The sequence below is a fragment of the Calidris pugnax genome, unplaced genomic scaffold, assembly GCF_001431845.1.
Source record: "Calidris pugnax isolate Ruff unplaced genomic scaffold, ASM143184v1 scaffold448, whole genome shotgun sequence".
Lineage (NCBI taxonomy): Eukaryota > Metazoa > Chordata > Aves > Charadriiformes > Scolopacidae > Calidris > Calidris pugnax.
This window is the reverse complement of record NW_015091198.1, coordinates 173422-200653: the sequence shown is the minus strand read 5'-3', so window position 1 is coordinate 200653 and position 27232 is coordinate 173422. Positions and strand designations below refer to the sequence as shown.

Here is a 27232-nt window from a genome sequence, read left to right as displayed (position 1 = left end):
ACTACCCTCAGCACATCTGAACTTTGTCAGTTTCCATTCAAGAGGCAACAGTCTTCAAACAGAACTAGAAACACATAATGATACAGTTTGGAAGGGCCCCTCGAGGTCTCTCATCCAAACACCTATCCCAAGCAGGTCACCCAGACCTCACCTAGCTGAGCTTCAAAATATCTCCACAACTCAAGTGTCTACACAGTCCCTGTTCCAGTGTTTGACCATCCTCACAGACGTTTTTCCTATATCTACTTGGAATTTCCCCTGTTGCAACCTGTATCCTTTGCCCTGACCCTTTCATTGTGCATTTTCAAGAGTTTGGCAGCACCTTTTCTACACCCTCCCTCTACACATGAGGCAGCAATAAGACTCTCCCATAGCCTCCTCTCCTCCAGATGGAAGAACATAATTTCTCTCTTTGTCTCTTCCTGTACCTCATTGTCCCTTTAATCACCCTGGTGGTCCTCCACTGGGCTGTTCCAGTACATATCAATGTTGTTCTTATGCTGGGGAACCTGAAACTGGACATAGTGTTCCAGATGTGAGCTCCCATAACTCAGCTGTGATTCTGCAGACCACCAGCCTGAAGGGCTGCAGTATCTCTCAGCTAAAAACAACGTAGACAAATGTGACATTAAAGTATTGTAATTCTGCTTTTTACAGAAATGGCTGAGTGCAGTTCCCAAAGACAGGTAAAAGATGCCAACCAGAAATTCTGATTGACCTTGTCGAACCTTTGCTCTTAACTCACTTTGTAGCAAGACCTCTGCTTGCATCGTGAAGGATTTTAGAGATTCCACTGTGTTTTCCTGCCTTGAAAGCTGTCCTGGTTTGAGGTAAAACAGAACCAATTTTCTTTTTGGTAGTTTTATTTTTCAGCTAAGCTTCTTCTAACTAACTGAACTCTCTGAAATTAAGGGTGTATTTTTAAGACAGTAGTCTGCTTCTAGAGTGATACAACCTGATGTTTATAATATATACCAATTTATATATGCAGAGAGACTCTTGTTTATACTTATTGTTATTTATTATTAATAAAAACCAATGCCAGCTAACTTTGTTATACGTCCCATTGGAGGGTCAGAAGCAGAAATGCACTGAGGGATCGCACCTGCAGGGAGGAGCAGACAGGACATGTGACCCAAAATTGACCAACAAGGGTATTGCATCCCATCTGCATCATACTCAGTATAAAAGCTGAGGGATCAAAGGGTCACCTCTCCTTCTTCAGTGGTGGACGTCCAAGCAGGACTCTGTTCTTCTGCCTTTGTTACTGATCCGTGCATTCCTGCATCCAGATCCAGAATCCAGCTCCCATCCATTGCCAAGTCCAGTCTGGGACTTCCTCAGTGTGTGCCAGTGATGTGATTGTCATCCTGGGAGCTCAATATGTATATATATTTTGTATATATCTTATATATTTCATTATTTTCTTTTTATTGTTTTATTAATATTTTCATTAAAATGGTTTTAAATTCAAAAGTCTCTTTTCCCTCTCACCGTTCTCTCCCTGGAGGGAGATGCTCTCCCACTCTGAAGGGGAGAGAAGTAAAAGAGAAGATCTGTCATTCATTTAGTGCCCAGCCCAGCCCAAACCACAACAAAAGTTCACCTGCACCCACTCTGATGCACTGTATTACATCTCAACAAAAGCACGTATTTTATGGGTACAAGCTCCAGTTTAGAGCTGAATCTTACTGGGAAATAGCACAATAGCTCCCAGTGACACATTATACTGCTGTTGTGGAATTTCCTGGAGCTGCAGGGGGACACACGGAGTTCAGGTTTATCAGCACTGCCTGCTGGGACAGATACTTCCCACAGAGAAGGGAGTAATCGTTTGAGCTCTCAGTGGAGGGACTCCCTACCAAGAAGAAAACATAATAAAATTCTCCTAAATGACTCAGCTGAGCCCAAGCAAAAGGCAAAACCCTCACCAGGTTCTGAAAACAAACCTGAGCTTCTGTGCAGCAAGAACACCTAAAGGAATGGAAAAGGTGGTCTAGTGTCATGTGATCCCTTTAGCTAAATAAAAGTCTGGCATTATATGACCCATGCGGTTGCGAGACTTCACTGTTTTACGTCAGCAAAGAATGCCCTTGACTGTCACCTGACACATGTAACCCTGGCCTGCAAGTGCAAGGCTGTGAAAGTCTCCTGTCTACAATACAGGTGAAGACATCTTTAAACAATCACAGGTTGGACCAATCCAATTTGTTTTCAATTCACCTACTCATCCTTAACAGTCTTCCCAAGTCTTTTAATCTCCCTTTCCCAATTTCCCACAGAACTGAAAAGGGACCAAGTCTTAACTGAGGTGTCAGCCTGCAAGTGCTGCTAGTGGCTCTGACTGCAAGCAGATTTAAGGCTAAAATGCAAACACTTGCTCTAAATGAAAAGCTGGACTTAATATTGAAAGGACTTTTTTAAATAAAAAATTAAAATTAAACACAAAGCTGGCTTTGCTATACTGTCTACAAAAGAAAACCTATCAGTAGGTTTCCAGTCACTACTCCCCAGGCATCATAAACACTCTGTCTCCTACTTGAGATTGCCTCCCCATACCGAGCCACTTGCACAAATTTGTTGAACCAAGCTAGTTTAGCACAGTTACCACGCCACAATAACTCAGCTCATCAAACTGGGAGAGGGAGCCTGCAAACACAGGTAGCTCAGCCAGGAATGGGCATCAGTGGCTGAAGTATTAAACTCTGCCACAAGCACAGGTGCTCTGAGAACAAACAGTATTATTTTGGATGGTACCACACCATTGCCTATCTGCACTACTCTTTCCCAGACCTCACACTGCTGCTCCACCCAACCCCTGTGTAAATGGCCTACATTGAAATTCCTTGATGAAGCAATCCAGCTGTTGATGGACAGAAATTCAGGTCACAAGATCCATTATCCAATGCAGCTGGCCCCTTCAAGTGGCAGCACCAGCAAAGAGGCCAAGGACTGAACAGTCATACACCTCAAATGGAAGTGGATGGCTTGCCCCCCAGTAATTTATTCACTTACTGATGGAAAAATATTAATCCATGGATTCATTAAATGTTATTTCTCCATCTTTGAGTCTAGATGAAAAACAAAAACAATGACTCACAAATGGTTCATTACAAAAACAGCAAAACAAACACTAAGATGTGTTATTCACAGAGGATTGTTTCAGCAACTCCACTTCAAAGTGCCAGGGTGGAGCATCCAGGTCTGCCTCTGCAGAGGAGGACAGTATCTCAAATGTTGCACTCCAGTTGCATATCTGTATTCCTGTTTCTCTGTGCTTCTAGGACTATTCCATCCACCTTCCAGAGCAGTGCAAAAATACATTTTCAAGACAGAAACACATAAACTAACTCTTCATATTAAAGGGATATATTTGTTTTTCCTTCAGGACACTGTGCACTCAATACACCTGACACTACTGCTAGTTTACCAAACAAACCAGAAGAGAGAATTACTGCAAAGCAGGCTGGAATGACTTTCTGGAGATCACTTCAGTTTTGTGCAAGGCATCGGGTCTCCTCAAGGTGTAGGAAGAAAGGGGAATGGAGAGCCATCCTGGGCACAGAGCCGCAGTGGAGGCATGGCTTCCCAGAGCAAACCACTCCTTTCCAAAGGACCCCACTGGAACCAGAATGGCTCTCTGCAGTGTGCACTGCAGGATCAAGATCTGGATCCACAAATGTTCATCCGCATGGCACTGTCACAGCATGCCTGCATGACTAAGAAGCCAGTGGTATGCAGGGACACAACCTGAAATGTAACTGTGTTTCCAGAGGGGCAGATGGGAGCATGCTAGGATTTGCCAATACTGCCCAGGCACCTCACCTCCCAGCACTTCCAGTAGGAGCTAAGATTTGTAGACACCAGGATCGTTTGCAACTACAGGAAGATTAAGCACACTTTTAAAAAAACAACTGGAAATCACCAATGCATTTTAAAAAGCTCTACTCAAACCAGTAAGATTTCGTGTGGCAATAGCAAAATTGCATTTCTCCTTTTGAGATGGCAGTTCTCACCACAGAAATCCAACCCCCATATGATAAACTGCTAGGAATTTTTTTTAATCTGATATAATCTAAATATAACTTTTTTTTTATTTTTTTTTTTATAATGTGGTTAAAGAAATCTACTCTCAGGAGAACACATCTGAAGCCAACTGCCAATGCCAATTTTTTTTTTTTTAATTGCCAAGTTATTATTATCCTGCAATCCCTAAAGATATTGAAAGTCCTTATAATGGAAACATAGCCTTAAGTACATAAAAATAATATTCTGATATCTGAACACAGTCAGTTCATTTTTTGTTAGACAACAGATGGAAAATACTTACAGTTCACAATTTCCTTAAGTTGCATATCCTTCTTTGTCAGAAAAATACTTGTCCCCAAGAACAAAACAAAAAACTGTGACAGGTGGTCTTCACCCTATAACCACCTGATCCAGGAGACAAGCCAGGGCTTTTCTATTTTTAGACACTAAATCAACTTCTATTAAGCAGAACTCCCTTCTTTTTGAGCAGCAAAACCTATTGCTACACAATGCTTACTTTCATGATGCTGGCAGAGGTGAAAAATGGGGGACAAAGAAGAAAAAGGATAATTGCAAGCTGATTAGGTAATCTGAGCACAATGCAAATGCACTAAATGCAGAGCCCTGGAACAGGCTGCCCAGAGAGGTGGTAGAGTCTCCGTCTCTGGAAAAATTGAACCCCGCCTGGACACGTTCCTGTGCAACCTGCTCTAGGTGGACCTGCTTTGGCAGGGGACTTGGACTAGCTGATCTCCAGAGGTCCCTTCCAACCCCATATCATTCTGTGATTCTGTAAAGAAAAATTTAACGAGCATTAGGAAAAGCAAACTGAGTGACAAATTCATGTGTTCTCTCCCTCCCTATAAAAATAAAAACTTAACTACGACCACTGAACTTTTTTCCTCATTCCATCTCATGAGCTGAAACAGTGACACACTTTTCGAGGAGAAATATTGTCCCTGTACTCAAGACCTAAAGGCCTTTATCTCCTTTGGTCTTACACTGCATGGAGGGAATCAGGCCATCAACATCACTGGTACCTCATTAAGGCCCAGGTCCTCTAAGAGTTACCCTCCAGTCCTCTAAGACAACTCAGAGACAGCTGCAGACACAGTGTCTTCAGCCAGGTGGCACCCAGGAAGTCTGAATGCCCACCCCACACAGCTCCACGCTATCGCCCACCCAGGGCACTGAGCTGCTCGGCAGGAAAACATTTTACTTTGCATTACGTACAAGGGAACACATGACACATGCAGCAGCAAGCCCCCAGGAGCTGCATAAGACTGTGGGGACTGTGTACAAAGAAATCCAGGGATTGTGTGTATCCCAATTCTCACTACATTTCAGTGCCAACCTTACAAGTTTTGGCCCCTACATCCACACATGCAAGCATGTGGAAGGCAACAGATCAACTCAATCAATTCACAGAAGAAAAAACAAACAAAAAAACATTTGTACTCATTTTCTTTAAGGACCTAGATTTTTTCAGACTATGAGGAAAGGTCCTATGCTCAAAAGCTGTTCAACAATCTGAACTGTAATTGACGCTGCAGATTCAATGAACTGGGGGACATATCACCTTATGGCAAAACAGAGCAAAAATTTTTGGTTTGGAAGAAAAGTAACATTAACAAAAATATCTCTTGCAGCAGTAATTATAGTGGGAAGAACAAAGAAGAATATGTTGGAAACTGGGAGCAAACCACACTATCTACAAGGCACCATGTCAGCCCAGTTATTCTAATCCACATGCATTTAAGTCATCATTTACAAGGACTTCCAGGAAAGAATTGGAAGCTAATCTTTCTTCCACCTCCCCCTCTATACTGAGTGCTGAGGAGTTTTGGACCTATCTGTCCCTGCCAGAGGTTCAATGTAAAGTCTTTACGTATCAGTACATCACAGAGAGCAGACAAAGAAACATGCAAAAGGAGCCTGCTACACTCAGAAGGAAGCTGGAAGTCCCAGCTGTACCTCATTTCCAATTAGCCGCTTCATGAACTTTTCTCACATGAGAATGTCTTCTGAAAAAATAAATACACACTCTGATTAAGTAAATTGTGAGGAGTTAATTTGCAATTCCACAATCCCCAAGGGACTCCAAGACCAATCTCTCTGGTGTTGCATCTACAGTAAATTAATAGTTTACATTGTAAGACCTATGGCCTACAATGAAGATACCAGGACAAATCTTGAGTACATTATTCACCCTAGTCCCACTGATTCAAAGGCACTACTAGGCCAATTAAAGCAAACAAGATTTAGGAGTTCACTACCTGCCCCAATGATTAGAAGCACAAGCTGTTTTCCCTGCTGGGATCAACAGCTCCCTAGCTAACAGCCTCTGCCTGCAAGCAAGCTCAGGGTAGGCTTGCAAAAAGAGGCAAAACCAAATTGTTCCTCCATTTCCATTCCACTTTGCTAAAGTCACAACACAATTCATGGCTCTGACAAAGAGACATGCAACACAAGGTAAGCCTTCCAGATTCACATGTCCAAACCATTTGGAGCTATGCTAAATGCTGTGTCCTCTGCTCCTTTGGGGCCCCACTTTTTAATTTGCTTTCTTCCCACATCCCCATCCTTTGCTTGCCAGGAACCAAGTCCATTTTCATTTCAAGTAATGTTGCCCCAACCCTGCAGCATCTCAGAGCTCTGGAACAGCAAAGCACTTTTTACGTAGAGTCCACTTGATAACAAGATTAATAAAAATTACACAGCATCTTTAAAGGGCCAAGAGCGCAAGTTCTTAATGATGGATAAAAGGAAAGCAAATCAAACTGCGCTAAGAGTCCAGGTGGTTCTAAACCTCTCCTACTACAAATCAATTAAACTGAACATCTTCTAAAGAGCGTCCCCATTCCCAGGCCACACTGTGCACTGCCAAATATTCAAAAAGCCACTGTCCCTGGTCTTCTAAGGAACTCACAGTGAATTGAACACTATTTATACAAGTGTTATAATTCATTTTCTATACATAGAATGTCTGAATGAAAAGCATCTTCTTCAGATTCAGTTACATAAATAAAACACTATATTAGGCTGGTCAATATACAGTTGTAAAGCAAATGATTTATGTAAAATGGTGACAAGTACCCCTCCCTTGCTGCATACCATGGAAGGTGTAAATGTAACTGTGAAAATTAATTTCTCTAAAGTCACTACGAGAAATGAAGTTTCATCAAGGATGAGTTTAACCCAACAATCTTCTTTGTATCAAAAAGTAGCATAGTGGCTAAAAACTTTTGAGACTTTTTCCTAAGGAAAATGATGGATGCTCCTGCTGATTTTCAGGTTTTGCAACCTAAACATCTTCAGATATAAGACAAAAAATATTTAGTTTACAGGTGAAAGGATGCAACTTCAATGCTTTGGTGCAGAATACCTGAACACTCTTTTCAGAGCAACTGTCAGTATGAGTAATTCCACTGGAAATTGTGAGGAGGTGATAAATGACTCGTAGAGTTCTCCAACTGGTTTTCTATGCATATGCTCCAGTTGATAAAACACAACTTATGCAACTAGGACAAGACAATTGAGCAGTGAAGACAGCACAGGAAATGCCATTTCTGCCGTTAGCCAAAATTCTCATGTGGCATTTACATTCTCAGAGAATCATCGGGAAAGTTTGTTCCTTTTTTCTTCCATGAGAACAGAAGCATGAGTGTTTATAAGAATCAAGAACACCTCCTTTCTTCTCCACCCACATGGACTTGGCAGCATGTCCCAGTATTTTGTGATGTCAGCGTTGAAAAACCTGCATTACATTGCTTCGGGGCTTCTGAGAAAATAAAAACAATTAAGCTACACACTGATTTAAGACCTGCCCTTTTCTCCTCTGTGTGCCCTGCATTCAAAGAGCAACTTGTTGGTTCCCCTAACAAGTCTGGCCCCAATTCAGCGGCTGATTGGAGCTGGCTCATGGGATTAATGTTGGTGATATGAACTGATGAACATTTGTGAATCAGGAGGTCTGCATGGTTACCTGGGCAATGTGTGGTGCTACCAGCAGTGCAGCTGGAAAGAGCATTAGGGCTTTAAAAGCCTATGTCAAGAATGACATTATTGAGCTAAAATCCACAAAGGAAATAACAAAATCACCCAGAGGCCCTAGCAGGACAGAGGAACTGCAAAGTGCCATTTCCTCCAGAAGAAGGCACTCTTCTGCCTGCCCACCCTAGTTAGTGAGGCTGGGCAGAGGAGCTAGCTGCCATTTCCACCAGCATTCCCTGGCAAACTGTCAGCCAAACACAAACACCTACCTCAGAAGTAGAGGTCTCTCACAAGAGACCAGGAGCAGGGCAGGGCAGCAGGATGCAGACAAAATGTTCAGTTCAAGCGTGCCTTTCCTCTCTGGATCCCTTGACATAAGTGTATTTCTCCCTACAAATTTAGGAGCATCCCTCAGCTAAGTGCACAATAATGCCAGCCAAATCTGCAAGGGCAGATTGCAACCCACCTTTTTGTTAATACACCTACAATTCTCAAATTTATACCCACAGATACTTTCCTAACATAGGCTTTTCTGAGCAAAGGATGAATTTTGCCCTAAAGGTTTGAAAGGTCTAAGGACAGTGCCACAGCAGGGTATGCACTGTTCAAAGGGCAGCAAAGGGAATAAACATGCTGGTAAGCACATAATCATGCTTTAGGTGTTAATCCTGCAACGTAGCCCAAAGCACAGACTCCTCTTTATCCCTAATGAAGAGGCTGGGACCCCACAGGCGTGTTCTGATGCCACAGATACCTGGTTTTTGCTAGAGGATTAGGGTCTCAATCACAACTGGAAAAAACATTCAAAAGCAGATTTTGGCCCCAGTTGGAAAATGCCAAAATTAAACTCCGATACAGTAACTAAAAATCAACTAATGGCCAACAAGTAATTCAAGCACAGATTTCTCTTACAGCTAAATGGTAAATCCTGTTTGGTGGCGTTTAAGCAGGTGAACTTCCATTGACACATCAAGATTTATAAAGCCTGCTAGCTATTTTACTGGAAAATAGCTCTATCACACTTAACAAGATTTCCAGATATTACAGCCTGTTGTACTGTAGTACCATCTAGTCCACATAATACCATATAAAGAAAGAGTAAATAGAAATGTCAGTTACCTTTGAAATAATGCAGTTAGATTCCAACCCAGCGCAAACCACTCCCTCTCTGCCTGCTACTTCAGTGGAGTACAGAAAATAAACATGAATGCTCGCCTCTGTGCATGCATACGCACACATGTTTTTACATTAATTTGCCTGCTTGTTGTTCATGGCCCAAACATGTTGGAAACCTCCCTCCTCCTCACCAAAAGTCACTGACACAAGTTACATGCAATAATTAGCAAGTGACCCTGAAGGACCTGTACTTCCCCCCTTTAAAGAAAGATGTTGTGGAGTTGACAGGCCACTGCTTTTCTTACACACTGCCCTCGATCCCTTCATAAAGCCCACAAATCAGCAATAAAGCCACAATCTTTAGCAAAGTCTGTATGCAGCTGACTTGTAAGGCACTCTAGAAAGTTGTGGCAAATTCACTATTTCTGACAGGGCTAATGAATAAAAACAGAGAAAAAAGATGTGCAAATCACTGACAATCTGATCTAAGTCATTACTATCCTTCCCACAGACTTAGTAGAGTCTAAATGAAAGCTATGGGCTTGTTATAAAATGGGTGCTGCGCTAACAACTGGAAATAGAGCTACCTATTTATTTTGAGAATTCCAGGTAAAGAATGAAAGAACAGCTCTGTAGGAGTCAAAGATTGTATTAGTGATGATTATGGGTTCCCCAACAACACAATCTGCCTTCTGAAAATATTTCAATGGAAGATTATAATTAACAATACGTGCTTCTTTTCATTAAATCAAGCAGGATCTAGATTACATATCATTACTTTTCTGTCCTTTATTCCTGCTCTCCTATTGGATTCACGCCGAGATTCCAGGCCCGATTTGCTATCCAGGAGTCCTCCATGACAGCTACCTTCCTCAAGGACAATAAAACTGTTAATCAAGAAGCCGAGACTCACAACTGAAGCTGACATCAGCCTCTCAACAAACAGCTTACAACTGCGTAACTTCTCCCACTGCAATGGGAAACCGATCACCAAACGCCTCACAGAGCAACAATCAAAACCAATTTCTTCCCTTTAATGTCCTCACAGTTACAATCTGTACAACCAAAAATGCTACCAAACTACTGAGGGAAGAGGAATAAGGGACATACTTATCAATATACTCTCTAGAAGTTATCCACGTGTCAGCATGGTAAGTAGGGCAAAACAGGAAATGAGTAAGATTATTTAATAACTCTTTTCTTGTCAGTTGATTATAAAGATTTTAGATGTGTGTTCCTATTTCAATACGCATGCACATTTTATTCTGTCATTCTTCATATTTTAGAGATTTCTACAGAATGGACAGAGATTATACATACATTATTGCACACTGTGTTTGACAGACAATCCAAAGACGTTCTTTACAACAATTTATTTCCTTTAGTACAGTACTATATTATTCTTACTGCAGAAGTCATTACTGTCATAGGAGAAGTTTCCTATTTAGAGCCCTTCTATATGTGGAGGAGCCATTGCTCTAGCATGTGAAAGTAGTATGCAGAAGGACTTAAAGTCATTCATGGGCACCAGCAGAAAACTGAATGAAGTAGCACTGATTGCAGGTAAAATATATTTCTCTTGGAAACTGGCCAGGTGACAACTCTCATCTATTGACAGTAATGGTCCTATTGTTTACGCTATTTCTATTTAACACGATCCAAGTATTCACTCCAGTAGTATTTGTATAACAAGTTCCATTCAGCTCAGTGGAGTTATATATGTGCATACGTACATTTTCCCATGCATAAATATTTTTAAGAGTAAGGATGTACAGTGGAAAGTTTACCAAGATTTAATAAAAGGTTTCTACGCTGATCAGTATGGAAAAGCCTTGGCAAACATCACAGGCATGGAATTCAGTTCTGTAACAAAATCTGATATCCTCACAGAATGAATCACAGAACGATACAGGGTTGGAAGGGACCTCTGGAGATCATCTAGTCCAACCCCCCTGCCAAAGCAGGTCCACCCAGAGCAGGTTGCACAGGAGGTTGTCCAGAGGTTGCCAGGCGGGTTTTGAATGTCTCCATAGAAGGAGACTCCACCACCTCTCTGGGCAGCCTGTTCCAGGGCTCTGCCACCCTCAAAGTAAAGAGGTTCCTCCTCATGTTTAGGTGGAACAGCCTATGTTCGAGTTTCTGCACATTACCTGTTGTCCTGTCACTGAAAAAAGACTGGCCCAAATATCCTCAGCACTTTGGAAAAAATATTTTTCCTGAAGAATTTTTGCTAACTAACAGATGCCGTAATGAAGCAGCAAGAACTCTCTACTAAAGGACAGGAGCTGGTTTAAAACTTTCACAGGAACGTAGCAATTCTCTATAAAATTCTTACAGATTCAGGATTAGGCTCTTGTGGAAAGTCATCTCTATTCCAGTCTTTACTCCACATAAAATAAAAAAAATACTAATAAAAGCCCCAAGTCATTGCCCAAGATTCACAAATACAGGATTTAAAGTAGACTATTAAAAGACTCCAGGAAATTGCAGAAAGTATCAAAGCTATTTGCTTAGAAAAAGTGACAGCATTAGCCCAGCCAGGCATTTGTCAGCATCCCAAATGACATTTTATAAAGATGTACTTTTACACCTCACGAACAGCATGGTTTCACCAGTTGTCACGATAAAAATCTAAATGGCAAAACCAAAACTGAACTACAGATTTTTTAGTATGGAAAAAGGAAAACAAACATCTGCTCTGTTTTCTGCCTCACTGGTTTGGGGCTTTTAATCTGTTAAGCTAGACAATGTGAAAAAACACTATTTTAAAGCACTGTTCTAACATTATTCATGCCTCTGAGCCATCAAAACTAAACATGTACAGGACCGTGATTAAATCAAACACAACATCACTTCATAATGCTGTTAAAAAGCCAGGCTTTTCAGCCTTTTTCAGCTCTTTTTCTGGTTTGAAACTGAAGGCTGGCCTCAGCAATAAACTCAAGACCATTTAAAATCTCTTCAGATCACAAATGCCTGTATCAAACTTACCCCAATAAGGCAAAGTACTTCACTACACTCCCTAGGCAAAATAATATTATAAGCAGTAATTAATACTATTAAGTGGGTATAAGTTTGGAGACTTGAAACTATTCTGTCATTAACAATCCCCTACATAATTACAAAAATCTTCCTGGAAAAAAGAAAAACAAACATAATAATAAAAAAAAAAAAAAAAAATAAAAGAAAAAGAAGCTAAACACCTATCAGGCAAATATGCCAGATTTGTCAGACACACACATGCAGCTCTAAGCACCTTTACATAGACACGTAACATTCTCAGCAGCTGATTTTTTATGAAAGTGGGTGCCAAAACCCTAATAACAGAAGAACAACAAACACTACAGCTGCTCAGCTTTCAGCTGGGAACAAGTCCCAGCCTGCTTTTCCAGGCCCATTCCAACCAAAACTTAGCTCTGATTTTTCCTACTGCTTCATACATGCTTAGGCCTCCAGCAAGTTCCACACAGTGTTACAACGAACTCAAACTCCAAAACAAAAATAAGATTATTCTGCCTGGTTTCCACTTTCGATGTTTCTGCAAAATATGCTTCTTTCAAGGACTAACCCAAAGTCCAGCAGAGCTGAATCAAAGATTCCCACCAAGGGCAAGCCACCTTGCTGCCCCATTCACAGAGGTCTTTAGCACTTTAGCAGGCTCCCCCTAAGACAAAGCACCCCAGGAGCTCTCCATCCCGACTCTGCAAAATGCCATGCAAAATTAAAACAGGGTCCGTACCAGCACCTTCTGCTTGTTTTAGTACCAATGTGTCACTGGAGCAGTAATTCTGTACATTCAGGACAAGTCTTCGTAAGGTTTACACACTGCAGCAGCAGGACTGGTGGGGAACAAGAACTCATGCTCCATTTTTTGCCACAACTTTCCCAAGCTGGAGAGCACCAACACAGTGTGCAATCGATAATTTTCCCCTCCCTCATTCACTGCTCAAACACCTCTTCACTGAAAAAAACCTGCACACCCTCAAAAACTGAAGCTGCCTTCACCAGACTTTGTCTAAAGAAAGTATCATAATTATGCCTATTTAAGGATTTACATTTTGATTTCAGCTTCAAGACAGCTGGGCTCCTCTCGGGGGAAAACCAACAGCAGCACAATAAATCCTTCAGGCACGTTCCCCCTGCTTTTCTTTCCAAGTTGCTGCTGTGGGGATTTGCACTGGTTGAAGACACCATCAATGCACAACAAAAGGATATTCTAACCTCTCTGGGTAACGAACTGTTAACGTAAGGACTGCCTAACCTGGGGCAGTAGCTGTCAAGAACTAAGAAGATTTATTTTTCCTCTCCCAAGGGTAAAATAAGAAAGACCATATAGCCTTCAGATTCAAAGAGATTAGAAAAAGAAAAGACTTAACTGAACAACTTGATCCACTCTTTCAAGACAGAGTTGTTCAATATTCATGTGGCTGCCCCATATCATGCGGTAGGGTGTCATTGGCTTGTCTTTAATAAAATACAAACATTTCCATTGCATAATGCAAGTTAGCTCATCTTGGACAAGGATCTCAGCTGCAGAACCAATGCCACAAGCAGCAGCTTTAAAGGAATATTTAAAACAAGTTTTTTGAGGTGGATTCCTCAGAACTCACTGCATGAAATTCACAATAGGCTTTGATATCAGCACTAACAAGTAATTAAATAGATATTTCAATAATAAGTGTTTTCAAGTTGTGCTTATCAACATTTTAATATGAAAGTGACAAGAGATACACTGTTGGCAAAGAGGCTGCTCAAAGAATATACAGGATAAAAGCCAGCAATCCTTTTATTATTCCATCAACATCACAAGAACGGAAGTAATAAACAACTTATTCAAGCTTCCTGTGGATGCTCCAAAGCATTTGTAAGGGAGGCAATCAGAGTTTACACAGCCCCTGGACTAGCAAAGCTTCTTCTTCTTAGCTTGTTACTCCTATAACGTGCCTAAAAACCTTTCAAAGCAGGGCAGTGAGCAGGTTAGCAGTGCAAGACTGTATCAATTGGTCGCAGGTTCGACAAGAGCTGGGAGACAAGAACCACTGATTCACAGAAACAACCCCCTCAAGAACAGGCATTTCCTATTTTGCAGTGCAGCACTGAGACAGCCAAAACCTACCCACCCATCTCAGTACTGCCTCTTTTACCTGACGGAGTAGGAAGAGGAGTACAGAGGATGTAGGAGGCAGAGGAGTACAGAGGATGTAGGAGGCAGAGCAGCTTGCTCACGCTCATTTCCGTGCACCCACACAGGGCTGGCCAGAATTCCTGTCCCATCACATGCCACCAACTGCTGCTGAATGGTCACCAACATAGAAAGGGTTTGTGCACTAGCACAGTTCTTCCCAAATATCTATTTCCCTACTGAAAGTCTCAAAATGTACTTGAAAATTTACAAACCTCTGAGTTTGCTCTTTCTGGAATGCAGGCACACTGAAGGGGGAATATAAAACAAAATTAAATACAGGTAAAACATTAGTGTAAGATACTGAGTCGAGCTTATATAAATCACAGTGCAAACCACACAGCCCTAGCCTACTAACAGTCTGAGCAACCCTTATCTGTTGCACACATAAATATTCAGAGAAAAGTACACAATGCCAGCTGCCACAGGGAAGCAGAATAATACTGGTTCCACATTACTGCCACTGCTCACAGCTCTGCTGTCCCCAGCCCACCTGCCACCACCCTGGGCTGCTTTGTGCCTCTGACTGAAGTGCATGAGCTCTTTTGTTGGTCGTCTAGAAAACACCACCCATAGTATTTGAACCCTAACATTTCAAGTAGCTCTAATTCAGCTTTCAGCTCAGTTCTTTGTCCTCTAAAAATAACTTACATTTAATTGCAACTGGCTACAATTTTCTAATTCTTTGTGACCCCAAACCTCTAAATCTATTACCCAGAGACAGCCACAGTAATCCTTAATGAAGGTATGGGTATGATGCAGCATGCAAGGGGCCATCTGGTTGCCAGGTGTTTCCTGGCTTAGCTTTTCCTCACAACACACATCCCTCCTCCTCCTCCTCCTCTAATTCCGAGGAAGGCAATTTCTACCTCAGGACAGACCTTCATTAAAGACACAGGCAAGTGTTTTACAACAAGCAAGTCAGCTGCAGCAGAGCAGTGTTCAGAGGCTGCAGCAGAAAGCCTAGAGGGCTGTTTATTACCATACATATCTCTGTGTGACTACCAGCAAAAGACCACGCCAAGTGTATTTCTGACTGTTAATAGGAAGGGAGCCAAGTACGACATTTTCACTGTAACCCTATGTCTTGTGTCCTCCACTCACAATCAAAAACAAAAGTTGAGAGCAGTTTTTTAGAACAGGACCGTTTACGTAAAAAGCAGGTGATTCAAAAAGTATACTAGGCAAGATTTACAACCAGTTTAATTTGTCTTTTAGGGAGCAACACAACCTATTCAGGGAAGTTAGATCCTGTGATCTTTATTTTCAAAATGAAGCATTAACTTCCTTAAAATCCCTGTCTTTCAGATAGGTAAAGGCTTTCTACCTCTCAGATGCACATTCCTTCCCCCTCTGGACCTGGACTGGTAGAAAGTAATTTTTGCACAGCGGTAGCGTTGCCCCGGCTCAACTTCCTGAGCTGTCTTCCCATGGGGTCAGGCAAGGACCAGGCACCGTGGGAGCAAACAGGCACAGCACCCCCCCAGCACCAGCTGAGATAAGCCTTGACTGCCAAGAGACAGCAACCCAGACTACCAAACTGGAAGGTTTCTCCTGGTTCCCACTATCACACTAAGATCTAGCTTGCATAAAGCGTCTTACATTTCAGGCTAAACCCACAAAACATTTACTTGGGCACTTCCAGTAGTCTGTTCTCAGGAATGGTTTCAGACTGGTTATATACAAGTACCAGGGTCAGTGGACATACATAGCAAAATTGTCTCAATATTTCTCAAACAGGGTAGGGAAAACTGATTTTTGCTACACCAAAAAGAAAGGGCCTTCTGGCTTGCTTCCAGCATATGGAAAGGGACTCTGTGCTGGGGAGCTCCAGAGACTCAGGCTTGATGCTCCTGCTGTCCTTGGGAATTAGTAGGGTAAGGAACAGCAACTGCTAATGCTCAGCAGACACACAGGGTAGAAATGTCTACTTTGCCCTGGCAGCCAGGAACCTGCTTTTCCAGGCTTGGGCATTAGCCAGATACCTAATAGAGCTACAGCCTGCAGTCCACTCCAGCAGTCCACAGCCCTTGGCACAGTCTGTAGGTGCCCTAGGGCTCACTGCCTATGGGGATGTCAGACCCTAATCAAATTATTGAACAAGCAAAAACCAAAACCAACAGTGCACCTGTGATGGACATGCCAAGGGCTCTCACCACTGACCCAGAGCCTCACCAGCTAGCACACACTGTCCACCCTATGGCTCTCTTGCCCATGGTCCAAAACTCCAAAAAGCCCTTCAGAAGACGTTGAACTCCTCATTTCAAAACAAGGTCCAGCAGGAGAATATCACAGGTTCTTTTTCAATGGCTTCATCTATATAGCAAGTTTCTTATTTATGTGGAGCTCTGCACAGAGCTGTGTTTCAATGCAAAATAAGTGACAAAACTGAAAAGCAACAAATGGAAAGAAAGAAACACTGAAATGCAGCCAGAGCAATGGTGGAAAGGGAAATTGCCCAGTAGCACTGCCAGTTGTGAAGAATTTTCAAGTTCAGCTGCAAAGTCCTGCATCATGGAAAGGGAAACATTAACAAGTGACCAGAGACACAGCACCTTTATTCTTGAGGCATACTTGCTCATTTGACTGTTTGCATATTTTAATAGGTTTTAAAAGGAAAGCCTCTGCTAGAAATTATTTTCACAAGCCTCAAAACATTCTTCAAAGCTCTACTCATCTGCTTAGTGACACAGGCATGGGGCAGGGCTTGTTTACTAATCTAGAGAATTACACATCAACCTAGATCATGCCTCGCCTGCAGGTAAAGGCAGTAGAGCAAACAGTAAGTACACCAGACTTTCCAACTCCAAAGGCATGAAGGGAACAGAATCCAAAATAAAGCTATATTTATATCATATTTGGATGGGGAAAATAAGTGAACATAGGGAAACAGCAGTTTCTTTATATCTGTTGTTTAACAGTCTCTGGAAATCCTGGATAGGCAAATTCTGTTCCTACTATTGTGTCAGCTCTGAAATCTACCAGCTACAGCTGAAACAAGTCTCCACAGCTAGTTTTTCAAATAAAAACATAATACATGCCTCTGACCTCTCTTTTTGTCTTTTTAATGCATGCAGAGACCACTCCCTCACCGGAGGAAAACTCATTTTTCACTTACCTTCCCTCTCCCTTATGCAAGCAAGAGAAAGCCACCAAAGCATTGCCAGAGAAAACACAAAAACATACTGTATCTAAAATATTCATTCTCTTGCGCATCCCAGGACACAGACAGGTCACTTAACTCCACTGCATACTGGAATAGGCAATGTTACTGGCGCTGATCTTGCAGTAACTTAAAAGTGCAGAAGAAAATTCCACCCTCTTCTGAAAAAATTTACTACTTCTATCAGCATGTAAAATGAATCAGAAACAAAAATAACTCAGATTCTTCAAGCGACTGAAACCTCAGAACTGAAATTCACCTGAGAATGGCAGGGCAGTAAAGCCAAAACAAATCACCTGCTGCTGACCACAGTCAGAGGTCTTTCACAGAAATGACCCATAATGCCAACTCTGCAATACCGTATTTTCAAGGAAATAGTACTTTCTGATCCTAACAGTAAACATAGCTTCATGTCCTGAAGTATGGAAAACATTAGGTTTGCCCAATATTTTTTCCAAGTATTTATTCCCTCTCCTCCTGTTTATAATAGGCTGTAAACAAAATTCAGTCCTAAAACACTTAATTCAAAGTGTAAACAAGTTAGTTGCCCCAAGTACAGCTTTCACCATCACCATGTTCTGGAAGAAAACACAAAATTCATGACACCACCCAAAAAAGGAGTATCTGCCTTAAAACAACCAGTAGCATTTTTATCTCCTGGTTCAGGAGGGTACAGACCTTCCACCAATTAAACCCAGCCATTGTCAGCATCTTAAAAAAAAAAAAAACAACAGTTACAATCAAGGGCTACTCTCTCCTAAATAGCAGTGTACTTACTCAGCTGTGCTGTAAGACAACATGCAGAATTGAGTTCATACAGAGACTACAAATCACAGCATAAGGCATGATTTCAGTAGATACTACTTGACTTACTATCAATGTCCCAAAGCCTGAGCTTGTGATAAGGGCTTCAAAGACAACACAGTCCAGATGAACCAAAGAACAGAAAAACCCTGCAATTACAGATGCTTGGGGCACAGCAGGCAACACTTGCAGCACCTGCACAAGTCAGCACTCACCCAAAAGTCAGTCTCTAAATGGACTGAAGGGCTGCAGAGATGGCTGATGGGAAAGGCTTGATTGGCTCTGTGCCTGTTAGTAATTACAGGTAATAATGCAGGTCAGTGCTGCCATCCCAATACCGGCTTTACCATCTAAACAAACAGACAACCATGCAGTCATCTGAAGAATCAATATCAAAAATGTGGTAGAATGAGAAGATGTGTTTCTAACTTACAAGTGCCTGTAATTATCAGTTAAAACTTGGCAACATATTATTAATTCCACTTATTGCTAACAGTGATGCTGCAAGTGTACAGTGGACCAAAACAAGTGAAGGCAAGAAAAAATAATTAAAAATAGCCTAACTGAATTCAGGTTTTTGTGCCTGTAGAAACAATTTGATACTAGAAGTCATTCTAAGGGAATGCAATTTGACTACTTTTTTTTTTTCAAATTCATTTCACAAAAAAATTTCTCAACTATTCATACTGAAAAACACATTTAAGAGTATTTTTAATCTTGTATTCAAAATACTGACAGTGTTTTAAGCAACACTAGTAGCCTGCCACTTAAAACAATCTAACCTAAAGGACTGTATTATCTATAAATCACTGATGCTAATATTGGCAAACTATGTGGAATATAAAATTATAGATATTAATTTGTCATATTACAAAAGGCCTTTTATTCAATGTCTTAGACATAAATTTATTATATGCTGTAACAGATAACAGCACTGGGTACTATGAAATGCTTACATTCGATACTTTTCTAAGTCTCACTCAGAAGCACAACCAACTCTCTGTACCCCAAAAAGTTTAACTTTGCAGAAAACAACATGGAATGAAAGCTCTTATTTACCACACACCATCCCTTGCTCTTTGGAATGAATCAAGTTATTAACTGTTCCCCCCCTCAAAGAGGTTTGTTTTTCTTTTTTTTTTTTTTAATTACTCTCTCACATATGTTTGCCAACTTTGCTTTTACGACTCCAGGAAATATACATATGTTATCTCCCTAAACAAAAAGAAATATACAGACTCCTTCCTCCTAATTTATGGGTTTCATCATTTTCCTGGGGAAAATTTTCTTTATGGGACATCAAATCAATCATATTAGAAAAGACAGGGATGGAGACAAAAAATTAGCATGCCACTTTCCTTCCAGACACACTCAGCGCCAACCCTAAATGCCATGTCTGTTCTGGACTCCTGGCAACACAGACACTAACTCCCAGGTGTATTCTGAGCATGCTGACAGCCTGTGAAGAGCTTCCTTAGGGCCAAACTCTGGCCTGACTGAATTGGTGCAAATCAAAACAACTCTGATACAGATCTGGAGGAGCTGACTCTCTTAATTCAGAAATCTCCCTCCTATTCTTGTGGCTATCTCCCTGCACCACATATTTTCTAATACAGAGGCGGGGGAGTGCTGAAGGAGGACAGGATAATTCTGCCAGTCAGGAAACAGCTTAAGGCCAGCACACCTGGCTTCATCTCTGATTCCCTCCCACCCCAAGCTACGGGTCGACAAGCAGGATGGGATGTGAATGATTGAACACCCAGACCACCCCTTGAGGAGCAAGCTTCAACCTCCTTTTCCTTTGTAAATCATTCAACTCCACCCCCTGCATCTCTCTTTTGAGCCCCTGGATTTTTTTCCTCCTCAGCCTTCTTGAATGTTTTCTAATTGCTGAGGGAAATAAAAGCTAGTATTGATTTCATCATGACTCAAGGGAAACGGGCAAATGCCTAACCGCGTGAACACAGCTTTGCTGCAAGCAGGAGCGGCAGCCTGCCTGCCCACCACACCCTGCGACACAACCACCCAACAGCAGCTTGAGACACCTGAAAAGCACGTCAGGCACCGGCAGACAGGGATTTGTCAGCAAGAGGCACCCTGCACGTGAAATACAGCTGCTGTTAATAAAGCCATAGTCACAGCACCTCAAACAAAGGTAGCAGCTCTGCTTTCTGAGCGATACCACACGGCTAGAACAGGAATGGGTGCCCAGGCATACCTTACCGGACCACATGGAAGCAGCTGCAAGAATGGGACAGGGGCTTTAAATGGGCCAGAGCATAGTGAAATCATATCGACATTAGCAAGTGCTGGATGTCAGCACTGGGAGTTACTACATTGCAGTGCACAGCCTCGGGTCCAGAGTCCAGACAAATTCCCCATGAGAGGATCAGATCTTTCTGCTCAGACCTGGCAGTCACGGAAGGGCTCCCGGAGAAAACAGAATAACTTGGCACAAAAATAGCTAGTTAGCTAGAACAAGCTAACCAGCTTTCCAGCTAACCAGAATGCAGATCCAGGCCTGAACCCTCCTTAAAGTCAAAGGACTCCGAACTAGCATTTTCAGCCCATTTCACAGCAAACACAGAAAAGAGGCTTTCCTCACAGTCCCCCTCAATCTCTGAGCTTTCCCAGAGGTTAAGGGGGACCTCACACTTCAGGTCTGACACCTCGCAATTGCCTGCACTGGCTTAACAAGTTATACAGATACCTTCTACAGAAAATGCAAAGAACAAGAGAGAGAGAGAGAGACCTAGCTCTACCTCAAACCCAGATGGGGTTCTTCATGTCACAGCCTGGGCAGCAGCGTGGCTGAGCTATGTAGGGAAGGAGGCCAATCAATGCAGACCTTCACTCACAGCCAGCAGATCTGGGTTTCTGGCCCAGCAGTAAAGCACCCGGATCAATTCTGAAGGTTCACAGCACTTTCTACTAATTCTTCTCTGGATCAAAGTTGGACCAAGGCTAGAGTTTTCAAAAGCATAACCCTAACTCTGTTCTGAAGCTTTATAATACTCCTACTCTATGTTCTCAATTTGAGACATTTTCTAACTTTGTTCATCCAAGATCAGAACCTCAGGAAAAATGGCAAGTTTTGCATGACAAAGCAGCTCTTCTAACAGATAATGTACATTCCTCAAAATAGAACTGACAGCTCTTAGTTTTAAACCAGGAAACAGCCCCTATCATTCTCTCCAGAAAATAAAGTGAAAACATACGGTTAATTGAAACAATAGGTCTTATAATTAAATGCTGCCAAGTTAGCTGATATGATTGGACTGCTGGTTTTGGTTTGGTTTGGTTTTTTTAATGTTGTTTAGCCAGAGGTTGCATACATTTTAAATACAGCTGATTTTGTAAACAACTATTAAAATTCAGTTTAAATCTCCCTCAGGGGACAAAGTGACAAGTTTCACAAACAGAAAAGTAAGTTTTCATAGACCCACCTCACTGGAAGCTACTGCAATCTAACTGCATTACAGCTAGTAGAAGTACTAACAGAAAACTCTTCCTACTTCTTGCCAGGGGCTTGACCAACATAAGACTATAAATATTCCTCAGATCCCCACACTCATGAGTGCTAGCTGTAAATGAAGGAGCAGAATTTGCCAGAGGGGCTGAATTCTACCTAAAAATCCAAACCTTAAGAACTCTCAGGTATAAACTGATTATTTCCCTGAAGGGGAAAAGTACCCCAGATTTTCAATAATGAGAAAACAGAGCTGAAAGGGGCATTGTCTTTTTCCAGATGGAGCGAGTCAGGTGCAGATTCAATGAATTCAACACAGTTATATTGATTTTCTCCACTTAACACTCTTGCTTGTAATAGGGCTATTGTCTCCCTTGTACTATATAAACATACAGATGCACATATATATTTTATCTGAAGATGGACACCATATGCTAAAATAAACAAATACTTATTACACCACAGAAAGTTTGAAAAACAACATTTAAAAAATGGGAAAAGAGAAACAGTATACTGTAACATTGGTCAAGACTATCAACCAGCACTAAGCTGTCTCGCAGATTACAGAAAACAAAGACATTTGATAAATCTTTATATTACTGAGGTTGCCCAAGCTTCACCTTTTCACCAGAATGCCTATCAAACTGACACCCTAACAAAGGTGCAAGATACTGAGTACAAACACTGACACTCTGAAACTGTTGTCTTGTTATCATTTTGAATGATTGTGACGGGCTCCCCCCAACTCCAAGACAAAAGAACAAAGATCAGTTTCATCTGCGAGACTGCTGTCGGGAAGAACAGCAGTGAGTGTAAAACCATAAGGAGCAATAGCATTAGCTCATCTTTTCTCCTTAATACAGCAGCAAACAATTAGTGTTAAAGTAAAATGGGTCAATCAAGACCTCAAATCTTCTTAACAGCTAGCATAGTCAACCCATGTGGCCACAGCAATCCAAATTAACCCCATAGATACATCGGTCCTTTCCCTCCAATACCTAGAAAGCAATTACAAATGTCACATTGAATCTCCTCAAACACCCTCCTATAGTTTCGTAGCGTAACCTGTGATTAAACCTACCCATGAAATAAAAGCTTTTCCGTCTACTGAGGCAGACAGCTTAAGAAACCACCTCTGTTTCCAGCACCAATCCTCTAAATCACCTCCAACCTACAGAAATCAGTCTCATGCTGTTTTTTCTTATTAGCTGAGAGGCACTACAGAACTGCTGCTAATCAGCACACCTGTACACGAAGCAAAAGAACACAAGAAAAAGCAGCAGCTCTAAACATGCCAAGACCCACCCATACTCTCCTTTAGTGTGTGCATATGTGTCTGGGAAGAAATAAGCAATGCAGTGATTTCACAGAACATCGTTCATTTCCATGCTTTCTCTGGAGGTACTCAGCACCACCAAACATCATCAAGGGTTTTCCATCACTGAGCCAACATACCGTTAATCTACACTCTTTTCAGTTAAAAATGCTTAACTTTCAAGCACGCTTAAGGCTCGTTTTCAAGGGCAATTAAGCATGTGTTTAAACTACTGAATAAATCCAGATGGACCAAAACAAGCATCTTTGAGTCTTAGGGAATATATCAGCCCATGCTTGATATTATTTCTTCATCAAGTACACGCATGGACCTTAAGGCAGCACACAAACAAAATATCCAGATTGTGAGATAATTCAGTTTAGAAGGGACCTGGGAAGTCACCTAGTCCTAGAACCCCAGGATACTACACCTTTCCAAAGTTCTGGCCGTTCACATGCATTTTAACTGCAATAGTCTTTGATTGCTTTCTAGGCAAGGCTTCAATTCAGCAACAAATGTCCTGCAGGCAGGAGTTCTGCAGGTTCCCCTTCAGGGAATCCCAATAAAGCCAAAGGGTTGTTTTTTTTTCTTTCCCTGTGAGTCAGAGGTTATACCAGATCAGTTCTCAGCACAATCACTGCCTGTGCTGTAAGTGAAAGATCTGTAAGAAACTCAGGCCTTTGGATTGACCCACCATTTATAGCGAAGAACTACTACTGGAGCTTCCTCCCACCTCCCTTTCTTAAGCTAATTGTCATTTGTCCCATCATGGTAGATCAGATTTCAGATCTCATAGATGCTCCAGCTGTATTGCAAGTTCTGTCAGTACTCTGTGACTTTGTAGAGCTTGCAGCAATAGAGAGGTAACTTTCTGAAAGCCATCATCATAAAGTCCTCACAACCTAAATTCTTTTTGACTTCTCCCTCTTCTCACCCCTTTAAGAAAACAAACCTCCCTCTAACACATGTGTATAACATGTCACATTTGGGGGTGACCGCTGAAATAGTCCAGCAGAGTCTGCAATGGGCCTTACCCACCCATTTCTGTGATTAGACATTTCTAGCAATTTCCACAGCTCAGACAACTGTTTAGTGAGCAAGGGACCGGGGCTAAAGGGGCCACAGCCTGCTCTAGTGTTAGCACACATGGCAAACGTTTCCCACCATGAGTGCAGGTATATCGTTTAGCAAACGATAACTCATACCGAGAGCAGCATGACACAGGCTGAAAGAAAAGGTATGCTTCTGGAAAAACATCTAGCAACAAAGGAATTCTTAACCCAGACTGCAGCGATTCATTTCGGGACTACTGCGATCAGATCACTCATGTCTAGGCACAGCACCTCAGGGGTCATTAAATGATGACTTTTTCTTTATTGTCAGAAAGTATTTAAAGACCACAGCTAAGTGAGTACTGACATAACACACCGTAACAATTACATCAGCTCTCTAAATCAAGGGTGCAAACGGCGCTTTATGTAACAAACTGCATTATAAGCACAATGAACTGCCCTCTGTGCTCTAAGCATGCTAAAATTCTCCACAGAAGAACAGCAACTTTTTATTCTCAGGATGACAGCTCTTTGGCTTCTTTCAAGCACCCCCAGGCAATGCGCAATATGGGTGCAACAAATTGTAAAGTTCCGTTAACCAAATCCTGTCCCTTGGGTAAAAGATGAGAAGAGCTAGAACTTACGCCAGTGCATTTCACTGTTCAAACCACCCCTCTTCCCAGAGCCCTGCTGTACAAGGGCTCACCTGTGTGTTTCATTTTGATACTGAACAGTCTCACTAAGCCACTGCGGTTATTTTCAATGTGTTAGTTTAGCTCTACCTGTGAACACCTGAGCTCCAGGAGAGCAGCACCATATTAAGACTGGGGTCCTGCCCACTGCTGAGTGCATTGTGAGTGTTCTGCAACTAGGTGAAATGAAATAGGCAGCAAGGAATTCAGCGGTTCCTAGACCTAGGTGCTACAAGGGTGAGCTTGGCCTTCATATTACATATCACACTTTCAGAACATCAGCAGCAGAAATACACACCCATCCACAAACTTAACAGAACTGTCTCCATGCTAACTGACAAAGAGTCACCACATGCAGGGAAGGTGCCCATTCTCTCATTGCTGGTGAATCACTTCTTTAGTGATCAACAAAGTAATGGCAGGGGCAACTTCTCTAGGTAATGCTCTCTCAGCACATCATCTCCCTCTTCCCAGCAAGGGCTGGGATGCTGCGATCACGTCATCCAGTTGGGAGGGAAGCAAGAGAAGCTATAGAAAATAAATACATCCTGCAGCTGAGCCTCTTGTTGGGTGCATTGGCTATGAGATCTGTCTAGACATCCCTGCAAGTCTAAACCAGCACAGGTGAAATGAAACAGGTTCTTTCACAGACAGAAAACAAAGATTTGGGGAGGAAATGGGAAGAATCAGAAGAGAAAGGATATGTGCGTCAATCTCGCAAGGAAGAACCCTTCTGAAAACAAAAGGGACAGGTTTCTGAACTGTGCGCAGCGCAAATGCTGGACAGCAAATGATTGTTTTGGAGAAAGGAAGGGGAAAGATTTATTGACAAAACCACAAAGACATGAAATTATAAAAACGGATGCTAGAGAGCTAGAATAAGACTTAGGAAATACAGAGGTATACACCCCATTCTACTGCAGGATTTTATGTTAATGACCACTTATATGTGAAAGCCAGCTGTTTCATATCAGGAAAAAGCCTACATGAAAATCCACCAACAAATCAGAGAGTATCTTTATTCAGAGGAAAACTGAAAGTTCATGCTTAGCACGGGCAAATAAACGTCGGTATCTTTCTATTACCGAAAGCAACTCTTCCGGCATGCGGCACACTGCCTTCTTTCCCCAAAGGTGTTTCATAAAGCGCACCTCACTCGAACGGCAGGTGACAATTAGCGTCTCAAACACATCATACACCACAAATTGAGGCAAGCAGTCTTTTTATTTGGGTAGCTCGCGTTTGGCGCAACACTCCGGCACCGCAGAGCTGCACCGGCTCACGGCTCCTACCTGCAGCAGTTCAAGCGAGGCACACACTTTGCATAATTTTTCTCTTACATAAAAAGGCTTTGTTCTCCGCCGCCTCGCTGCGGTTACCAGCCTCCCCGCACACGGTTGTTTCCTTTTCCGCGGCTGATCCATTCAATACAGGGAATGATTATTTTCTCTTTTTTTTTTTTTTTTTTATAATGCCATCATCCCCTCTCAGCATGCCCCTTTATATAAGTTGAAGCTGTTTTTTCACCTTCACAATTGCAATTTACAAAGAGAAAAAAGTGTATGGTAGAACTCTCCTATCTAATGTTTAAATTCAAACTTTTCCTATGAAATTCCTTTTTTATTTTTTGGCAGAAAAGCTTCAGATGTTGTTTTTTTTTTTTTTTTTTTCCTCCTCTCCCCCTCCCCTCCCCGATGCAAATTAAAAGCGCTTACAACCATCGCCCCCCCTCTACCCCCCTTGCCTGACACAACGTTCTTTGTTCAGCCTCACAGATCCCTTCAGAGGAGCTTAGGGGTGGGGGCAGGAGAGGACAGAAGGTTACATCCTTTTAGAGGGTTTTACAGCCCGGAGAGATGCTCGGAACCCTCGAAGGCAGCCGGCAGAAGCCGACTGCTCCCCACGAAGGTAAAAAAAGCAGGCGTTTATCGGGGAGCCGCCCCCAACAACCTCCCCTCTTTCCCTTTACCTCCGGCAGCTCCGCAAGGGGCGACCCGCTGCGAACTCCGGCCCGGCTTCGCCTTCTGTCAGAGCTCGCGCCCCGCCTGAGGGAGCACGCGCAGGGGCCAGCCTCGCGCCCCCAACGGCCGCCAAACGGCCGGCGCGCGGCCACCCCTTCAGAGGGGCGCCGGTCCCCCCCCCTCACACACACACACACACACCCCGCTTCGTCCTTCCTTCTCCTCTTCTTCTTCCGACGGGGCACTCCCCGCCCCGGGCTGCGGAGCCGCCGCTGCCCCTCTCGCTCGCCCGCCCGCAATGGAGGGGGCGGCGGCGGCGGGCTCGGGGGGAGTTCTTACCTGAGCGCCGCGGCGGCTGCCAGCACCGGGACGCACCGCCGCGCCGAGGGGCAAAGATGAGGGCGCGCCGCCGCCGCCGTGCCCGCCTCAGCCCGCCTCGCCGCTCTTCGGGGCTGT

At 42.6% G+C, this 27232-nt stretch overlaps 1 protein-coding gene and 1 long non-coding RNA gene across 14 annotated transcripts in view; one reads left to right on the top strand and one right to left on the bottom strand.

The window, feature by feature from the left end:
* MAP2 (microtubule associated protein 2) overlaps positions 1-27203 on the bottom strand; it is a 248382-nt gene extending 221179 nt beyond the window's left edge. For 6 of the 13 annotated variants that reach the window (XM_014959619.1, XM_014959626.1, XM_014959627.1 and 3 more), the window contains exon 1: positions 27116-27200. The gene's annotated coding sequence lies outside the window, so the exon portion shown is untranslated. Of the gene's footprint in view, positions 1-27115 lie in introns of all 13 variants that reach the window. The other 7 variants (XM_014959630.1, XM_014959632.1, XM_014959631.1 and 4 more) reach the window with 4 other exon arrangements.
* Positions 26586-27232, top strand: part of LOC106898401 — a 6914-nt gene continuing 6267 nt past the window's right edge. The window contains exon 1 of the long non-coding RNA XR_001413921.1: positions 26586-26723. This is a non-coding gene — a long non-coding RNA (uncharacterized LOC106898401). The remainder of the gene's footprint in view (positions 26724-27232) is intronic.